The 8,962-nt window shown below is 46.6% G+C and overlaps 1 protein-coding gene across 2 annotated transcripts in view; it reads left to right on the top strand.

The window, feature by feature from the left end:
* Nucleotides 1-645: 645 nt before the first annotated feature.
* LIN28B (lin-28 homolog B) overlaps nt 646-8,962 on the top strand; it is a 104,243-nt gene continuing 95,926 nt past the window's right edge. For both annotated transcript variants that reach the window (XM_040599017.1, XM_040599016.1), the window contains exon 1: nt 646-727. The gene's annotated coding sequence lies outside the window, so the exon portion shown is untranslated. The remainder of the gene's footprint in view (nt 728-8,962) is intronic.

Below are 8,962 nucleotides of genomic sequence, written 5' to 3'. Positions count from 1 at the left end.
CGCGAGCGGCCTGCACGCGCTGCCCCGGGGGCGCCCGGTGCCGGGGCAGCGGAGCCGGTGCAATCACGGAGGCCGAGCGGCCGCCGCCACGCGCAACCGTGGGACGGGGAGGTGCCTCCCCGCGCGGGGGGAGGAGGTGGCCGGCGGGGCCCCCGGGCGGGCTCCCGGGGCGGGGAACCCTCGACCCCTGCGAGCGCAGGCCGAGGGGCGGTGAGCTGACCCGGGCCCACGCGGTGCTGCCACGCGCGAAGGGGGCGGGGCGGGACGGGGCGGGAGGAGGCGGGCGGCGCGGGCAGGGCTGCGCGCGGGCGCCGGGGCGCGGCGGGCGGCTCCCGTTGGGCGCGGGCGGCCCCGCCTCGCCCCGCCCCGCCCGCCGGCTCGCGCTGCCCTCGAGCGCCCCCCGCGCGCAGCCGCCGGGCGCCCGCCCGCCCGCGGGGAGGGCGGCGGGCAGGTGCGCGGCGGCTGCGGCGTGAGCCAGCGTTGGGGCCGCGTCTGCCCCCCACCGCCGCCCCTCCTCGCCGGCTACCAACGCCTTCCCGGCGTGAGCACCGGTTCCCTCCTGCCGCAGCGCCTCGCTCTCTCCTCCTCCTCCGCGCGGCTCGGGAGAAGGCAAAGCCCCCGGGGGTGCCCGTCGGTGGGTGCGTGCCCCCAGCCCCCGCGCTCGCCTCCCCACCGCGGCAGCCGCAGGCGCAGCCCCGCTTAGCCCGGCCACCATGGCGTGCGGGAGGTAAGCGAGCTCCCTTCACCTCTCCTTCGCGGCGCGGCCGCCGCCGGGTCTCGCCCTCCCGCCGGCACCGCACCTGCCGGGGCGTGCGCGGGTCCGCCTCCCGCCGGCCGCGGGCGGCTGCAGGGAGGGGGAGGCCGGCGGGTTTTCCCGATCCCGGAGGAAAAGTTGCGCCGGGCGGAGGCGAGGTGGCCCCGCATTGTTGTGCTGGGGCGCTGGTGCTTCCCTGCGGGCGGCGTGGCGGGTGTACTTCCGGGTTCGCACCTTTTTTCCCTTCGCCGCCGCCTGCCGCTGCCCTCGAGCGGAGCCGGAGCCGCCACTGCTGGCTGGCTGTCGGTAGCCGAACCGCGGCTCCCCCTCCAGGCCGGGGGGGAAGGGGGTGCCGGGCCGCTCCGCACGTCAAATGCGAACGACGACAGCGGTCGTAGTAGGGGAATGGTGGGGGGACGGAGCCTGTCCCCGCCGCCGAGCGGGGCGCGGGGCGCAGCGCCCCGCCGAGAGACGCCAGCGCCGCCGCGGCGGCGGCCGGGGCCGAGTTAACGGCCGGGCAGCGGCCGCGGGGATGGTGCGGCAGCCCGACGCCAGGGGGCGGCCCGCGCCCCGCCGCCGGATGGCGGTGACCGCCCGGCGAGCCGCCGCGGCCGGCGGAGGGGGGGCGGGGCGAAGAGCGGTGCGGGGCGGCCGGGGCCCGGCGGCCGGGGTGGAAGGGAAGGCCGGGGAGAAGAGTGGACGGACGGCGGCGCGGGACCCGCCGGGCGGCGCGTCCGCCGTGAGGCGGCCGGGGAGCGGAGGATGGGGCCGCGGCGGCGCGCCCCGGAGGGCGCGGGGTTTGGCCGCCCTGTGGTAACTACCGCCGGGGCGGGCGGGGGCGAGGGGCCCGGGCGGGCGCCGCTGCCGGGTGTCACACGTAGCGCCGTGTGCGCGGTGCGGGGGGTTTAAACGTGAGTGGTGGCGGGGCCGCCATTTTGAATGGTTCCCTGCCGCGCCGCAGGGAGCGAGGGGTCGCAGCCGGCCGCTGCCCTCCCTCTGCGGCGGCCGCCCCACGGGGCTGCGGGGAGAGGGCCGAGCCGGGGCGGTGTGGAGGCGGCGGGGGCGCGTCCCCGCCGGCGGTGCCGCGGGCGGGCTTCCCAGGTAACGGTCACATGTAGCCTCACGGCCGGCTCTGAGGCGGAGTGCCGACGGGACGCAGCGCGAAGGAGAAGAAATAAAACTGCAAGAAGTGCCTCCACAACGCCTTGTTTCTCCTTGTCTGGTTTCACGCCCGGGGGAGAGGCGGCGCAGTCGGTTGGGGCGGGGGCGGGGCGGGCTGCCGGCGGGCGGGCCGGGGCTGGACCACGCAACCCCGGTACCGGGCTGCGGCCGTTGGGCTGGGGAGTCGCACGGTGAGGGTCAGCCAGACGGCCAGCAGATGAGTACGTTAACCTAAAAATAACCACGCGGCAGCAGTGCACGTAAATGTTTTGCCCAGGCTATTATAAAATGCAAAATTCCTAAATAAACCTGAAAACTCTAGGTTGATCTTAAATCTTTTTGCTTTAACGTGAGGGAGTTGCCCGTTTTCATCTGATAAACATACTACCTGAAGAGATTTGATTAATTTACTTGTTTCTCTCTTGCCAATTGTTACCTTGTTAATGGTTGTGAGTAAATTATGTATGATGTCCTTACAGTGATGGGACGAAATAGTAGCACGCTCTACCAGTTTGTTTACAGGCTTCATGCTTTTTCCTTACATAACTGATCTTCCTGTTCTTAAATAGGCCATACACAGGGCTGCTCTAGTGCCGTGTCCCCCGTTCCCCCCGCCCCATCTAATAGCCTGTGTTGGAATTTCACATCTTGCCTGGAAACACTACTTGTAATTGCAAGTAGGGAGACGTTTCTCATCATGAACAAGTCATCAGATACTAAAAAAACAATTGTAGTTAAATTTGGTTGTAGTTCATTTAAATACAGTTGTGTAGTTTTAGTGGTATCCGGATATAGTATTGTACTAAAATGCAGTAGGGTATGTTTACTCTTAGACTGATACCTGTATGCTTTGCTTTACAAAACTACAAGTAATTTATTCTTAAAACACTGAAAAGCGTTAAAGCTTTAGAGGAGGCAGCACTGACAGGTTTGTTTGAAAAACCATTATAAGTTGTGCAACTGAGCTGTAGTTCTTTAAAGAACGATGATGGGTTTTTTTCCCCCTTGGTGTAGAGTAGCAAGAGTCAATATTGAATTAAATTATGACCTTAATTATTAATACACCAGGATGCCAAGTTTCCTTTGCTGTAGTGAAACGAATGCAATGATAAAAGTTGTGATGGTGGCTGCTGTTTGTCCCGTGTAGTAGTTACAAAAATGCAGCTGTAGTAAAAGCAGCCCATGGGGGTATGACAAAACCAGCTGTTGTCTGCTCTGTTTTAAAAACACATTCTGTAAAGGGTGCATGCTGCCATCTCGGTTTTGATAAAACTTTTTTCGGTTTTTTTGTTTAAATCTTGAAGTGTATTAGCTGGCATGTATTACAAATTTCAGGAGAAGAAAGATGGTAATAAATGAAGTAGGGAGCCCCAAACCCTCTCCCTCCTAGGCCTGAACGGCTGCTGCCTGAGCCATTGCTAGGATGCAGTCAGGAGCAGTGTTCCAGCTTGCACCCCCAAGCACAGAAGTCATTTTTAAAGCCCGAGTGGTTAAAATACTTGTCCCTCCTCTTTTTCCTTTTTGTAACTCCGTGGCAGCGTTTTCTTTGAGCGACAGCTGACACCGCTGCTAAGACGGCGCGGCCGCTGCGCGGACAGGCGAGGCGCCCAGCGCCGCTCGGAGCCGGGCGCCGTGGCGGGAGGCAGTTTCCAAAGGAACCGTCCTGCCCTCAGGAAGGAGCCCGGGCGCGCTGCGCTGTCGGGCAGGCCGGTGGCCCGCCGGGGCAGGCGGGGCGAGGGCCGCCGGGGCGGGGCGGCGCTGCGCTGCGCTGCGCTGCGCGGCCGGGGGCGCGGGGGGCCGGGCCGGGGGCGGGCGGCAGCCCCTCCTCCCCGCCGCTGGCCGGGGTGCTGAATCCCGCCAGCCGTGTCGGGGCGGCCGCGGCCCCGCGACGGGTCGGGTGTCGCGGGCACGGCTGCGGGTGGTGCTTGCGCCTTTGTTCGTCTCGCGTGTTTTTGCACCGTTCGCAAGGGGTCACGGTAGGGAAATGCTCTCGCCAAAAGCCTTTATGTAACGCACCGTATCCCTCTGGTACTGAATGCTGGTCGCAAAATCAGTGACAGAATACTACAGCGCTTTCTTCTTCAGAGAAAGAGCCCTTCCAGCAATAAAGGTTTTTTGTAAACAACTTGCGAAGCATAGTGTTACCTATGTAAAATGGAAGTGCAGCTGAAACCAGCAAGTGGGCAGGAACTTGCTATTTGCTATTTTTAACCACAGGTTCAGTTTATGAAAGGGCGTGCTGAAAGCTAGTATCAAAACAGCATGTCATTGGGGAGAACAAAATAAACCACTCTTGGTATGGGGAAGGTTCAAGAAAAAACAAGTATCTATTAGCAGCAATACAAACACAGACATGAGCTTTTTTCTGTTTTCCTCTCTTTAATAAAAGACAGTTAAATCTCGGAAGGCATGCAATCTAGAAGGTTTTTTTCCCTAAGTTCACTTTAACGTGCTTCAGCATCTCTAGTATGTTTTAAAAAAAGAAAAAGCCTTCTTTCCACCACAGAGACAAGTGTTCATTTTCTGTAATTGCACACTGGGCGTTTCAAATGCAGTTGCACAATGAAAAGCAAATACGCTACTCTGGTTTGATGTGTAGAGGCTAAAAAAAGACAAAAACAACCTGATGTGGTTTATACAGGAGGATAATAATTTTAAAAATACACAGGCATTTTCATATTCTGCTTCTAAAAATAGAATGAATTGATATGCAGTGTCTTCAAATTAAAGGTCAGAGGTGAGAAACAGGGACAAAGGTCATGCAGCTCATTTTCAAGCAATCAGTTTCTAGTTTTTTCATGGTTGAACAAAAGCTTAATTATACAGAAAAGCGAGGAGCGTAATATTTAACTAGTCAATTTTAACAGAGAAATAGAGGTAGTTTTACACAGTTACTTTCTTGAATGTGGCTGTAATATGGAATTATTTATACTACTGATAAAAATAAATCTAAATTTAAACATTTAAATACATTTCTTAATTTAACATTTAATAATTACAAACTACAATCAAATTCAGTATTTGTAATTGAGAAGTAAGGGAAGAGTGTATAGCCATTTTTCTGCTTTTTCAGTGATCTTAGAATAGACCTTTTTTTTCTCCTGATGATACATACTGTGACTTTATAAAGTTAAATTGCAGGTCCGTGCATTTTGGCATTCGTGCGCATACTTGTTATTTGTAGCAAAGCCCTTTCCTTCCCAAAAATCCTGCTTCCAGTCTGCAGCATTCTCTGTGTCGCTCTGCAGTAACCTAAAAACGGACTGTGTAATTAGTACCTGTATGCAATTATAATTTTATTATATGCATTGTAGTTATTGTCTCGGTAATTAAGATTCAGGGTTCTTAACAATTTGAAGGGATTGTTTCAATTTTTATGTTAGTATCACATTTGCACTAAACATGTTTTCATAAATATTCTAAAGGTATGTAATAAATATACTTACTATACATAACATTTGGTGTATATTTGGATCACATGCAGTATTGCAACACCTAAGGATAATACCCACAAATTACACTGTTAAAATTTGTAGTCACTAGCACTTTTCTAATGCATAGTAGGATTTTGCTTTTCTTTCAGATGCTGTGTCCCCTGTACCTACTTCTAATATTGATGTGTGCACTGATTTTCAAGATTTTCATCTTTGGTTTTAGAGATTGTGGAATTTTAGTTATATATCACTGATGTTCCTGTGGGCTTTTTTCTGATTTGAATTCATGATGTGTCTGCACAAAAGTTTATTAAAAATGACCATTGCATTACTTTATTTGTTCAGTTGTGTTAAACAGTGACTCACACTGTTAGAAGGTATGACATACAGGACTGCTGTCCACTCCAGTTAAAATGAGAAAAATGTCACACACCCTGCACTATCCATACATCTAGGAAAGTGAATATTGGTGTTTAAAATGCAGACAGTCATGTGTTGTTTTATTTTTATAACCTTTGGTTAAGTTGTTTTAATCCACTATATCCGTAGCAGTATTTGGTGAGCATGTTATGAAATACACATGATTTTTAAAAATTCCATCTTTATCAACACTCTCAAGTAATAATTCAGTGATTAAAAAAACCCCAACAACAAAAACCAAGAAAGAAGATTCTGTGTTATGTAGGTAAACAGCATGTACAAATAAAACAAAAATTCTGTGCAAAGGAAGGGATATGTGAAAGATATATAAATTCCGTGAAAACAAGTATTAAAGTAAAACATCTCAGAAAGGAGGTCTGAACAAACCATACTAAATTTGTTATAAAACCAAATAAAAATCTATAGAATATATTTTAAAAAAATCGGACTTCTTATAGTGCTATCACTTTTGAGGGGGTGATGTTAAAGTCTTAATTGGTTAGAGTATTTTTATAACCTAAACAAAAGTTATAAGTTATACCATTTGTTTATAGAACAGATTTAATTTTGGTTTGATGATAGTTTTGCAAGTGGAAAAAGCATGTACAGTTCTGGATTGAAAATGTAACATCTATCCATTGAATGTGAACAATACATGTTCAATTTAGTGTAATCAGGGAGAATGAAAAAAAATGCATTTTTCTTTAAACTAAAACTTAAACATTGAACTCACCTTGTTGCCATAATGTTTTTTTCTTTAATTTGACTTTTAACATGTTTCTTTTGGGGGCTTAATTTGGTGGTGTTTTGTTTGCAAATAGTTTTCAAGTGGGGAAATAAAGTGTTTCTCCCCCCACCCTCCAGTTTCTCATAGAACTAAGTAAGTACAAAATAAACCAGTCATCAAGCTCTGAAAAAAATGTTGATCTGAGAATTGTGGCTTTTAAAGGTTTTTGCCTTACAAAGTGCTGATACTGATCAATTTTAAAAATACAAAGAAAAATCTGATTGTAAACAGATGTAATAAGATCGCAAGGTAATTTTCTCATGGTTTCATTTGCTGTAAAGTAAATCAATATATGTCAATTTAAATATACCCGCACTGACAGTAAACTGGGAACAAAATTCTTTAAAAATGAAGGAAGTAGAAAACCAGTAGTAGTAGAGGGTGGTGTGTTTTATTTTTAAATGGTGTATTTAAAAAAACCTTATGTTTGAATCTTACAAAATATTGTTTGAAACATACTTTACATTGCTTTTTATTAGTTATCATAGTTGCTTGATATATCTACATTCAAATGCAGACTGTATGAAATCGCAGATTATACCAAATACACCAAATATGAGATTTGTGTATACCTCTTTTGAATCTGTAAAGCAAAAATAATCTTGTTCAGTGTGTTCCTTTAGTACATATTAAAATTTTAGTATGTATTATTAAAATTTTAACCTGAATACTGAATAGTTTTTAATCCTAAAATAATTGTCAATATTAATATAATAATATAATTTAATTTTGAGAAACTTTGATCCTATTACTTGGGAGGCTTTCGTTGGCTCCAATTACGATACAGTGGGTTTTATTACTCCTTTTCATAGCCCAAAAGAATCAGATTTGTGACAATAGTGGAAGCAAATTTTACCTTTCTCTGTTCCTGTTCTCACTGTAGTCAAATGACATTCTTACAAGTAGTTAAAAGGTGCATAACTGGATGCTTGATCTTCAAAAGTGTTTACTTCATTTCTTAAAAACTAAGGTATGCTTAGCCTCTTTTTATATCTGAGAAAAGCATACTTGGACTGTGGCAAAGCTACTTTATTTACTTCCAAATGTAATTACCCTCCTTCAGACCAATGACAAGACTGGGTGACATTTGTAAAGAAAGACTAAATTTTAATCTGCTAGTTGTTTAATTAATTTTTGTGAATCAGCATTTTTTGAATGTTTTGGCATCTCACACGTGCTTGCTTTTATCTTCACTTGCTAGAAAAATACTGTAATAGTGTAAGAAGAAAAGTATGGAAGAAAAGCAAAAAAGATTATGGCTAGGCTAAGAATAAAATTGTGAGAGCTTTCAAATATTCCCCCCCCCCCAGTAATTTAATAAGGACATTGACATCTGAGTGTACATTTTCAGGAAATATTAATTGTTATTTGTTCGTTGCAAAGTAACTATATTTTACTGAATAAAACAGAAAGGAAAAGAGTTAAAACAATGAAAACGGCTCAGGAGGAAATTCATTATTTAGAATTGTACATTAAGGAATCCATGTACATACTTGTTAAAACAAGTTAATTCAGAGTATAAGACAACACTTTTTTGCGATGTTTGAAATCAAAATACTGTGTGCATAGTGCTTCTACCAGCAGTCAAGAACTGTGAACAAGAATAAAGTGTTAGTTAATTTTTACTGACTGGTTCAAAAGATAGCAAAATTCATTAGTTACTAAATGTGTTTTCTAAGTTAATGTATCTGACGAGTGTGTGTGTGTGTGTGTGTATATATATATTTTAAAAGCTGATGTTTAGTGCTCTTTCTATGCTTGGGTTCTATATATAAGTCTTAACACTTTGTATATACTTTGCAGTATTCATCCATTTTAGTCTTTACTCTTGATGAGTTTACTAAAGGAGCTCCTTTAATGTTGGAAAGGTTTTCCCCTATTCCTTTGCATCACTGTCATATTTGTTTGTTAAAAAATAAAATATTGGTGGGTTTTGTTTTCTAGTTCTTCTGCACTCTGGTTGTACTTACAGTGTCGAGCATTTAAAAAAATACTGCTGGCTTTATTCTGTGGAAGAAATCAGTCCTTTGACTACCACTGACTGTAAGAAACAGGTTTAACATCAGAGTTTTTCTTTTCAACTTATTTTTGGAGGAAAGCATATAACATTGAAATCGGGTAACTATGTATGTATGCTTTACTTTCATCCAAGCAAATGTTTTTGAATATTTTGGCAGCAAACTTGCTTAAGCTAATGAATTCAAAACAATGCTTATCAAAGATAATACATTTATTTTTAAATAGGTATAAACTTACTAGTATTTTCCACCGACCAGTAAGTTGTCAAAAAACAAACTACATAAGCTGTTAAGTTAAATTGTAGAATGTGCTACCTGTAAGGAAAGGTGGGTTTACCTTTGTTGGATGTCTGTTGGTGTGTTTTTAACTGATACTACTCTTTTCATT

The sequence above is a fragment of the Falco naumanni genome, chromosome 6 (assembly GCF_017639655.2).
Source record: "Falco naumanni isolate bFalNau1 chromosome 6, bFalNau1.pat, whole genome shotgun sequence".
NCBI lineage: Eukaryota > Metazoa > Chordata > Aves > Falconiformes > Falconidae > Falco > Falco naumanni.
This window is presented reverse-complemented; position numbering and strand designations above follow the sequence as displayed.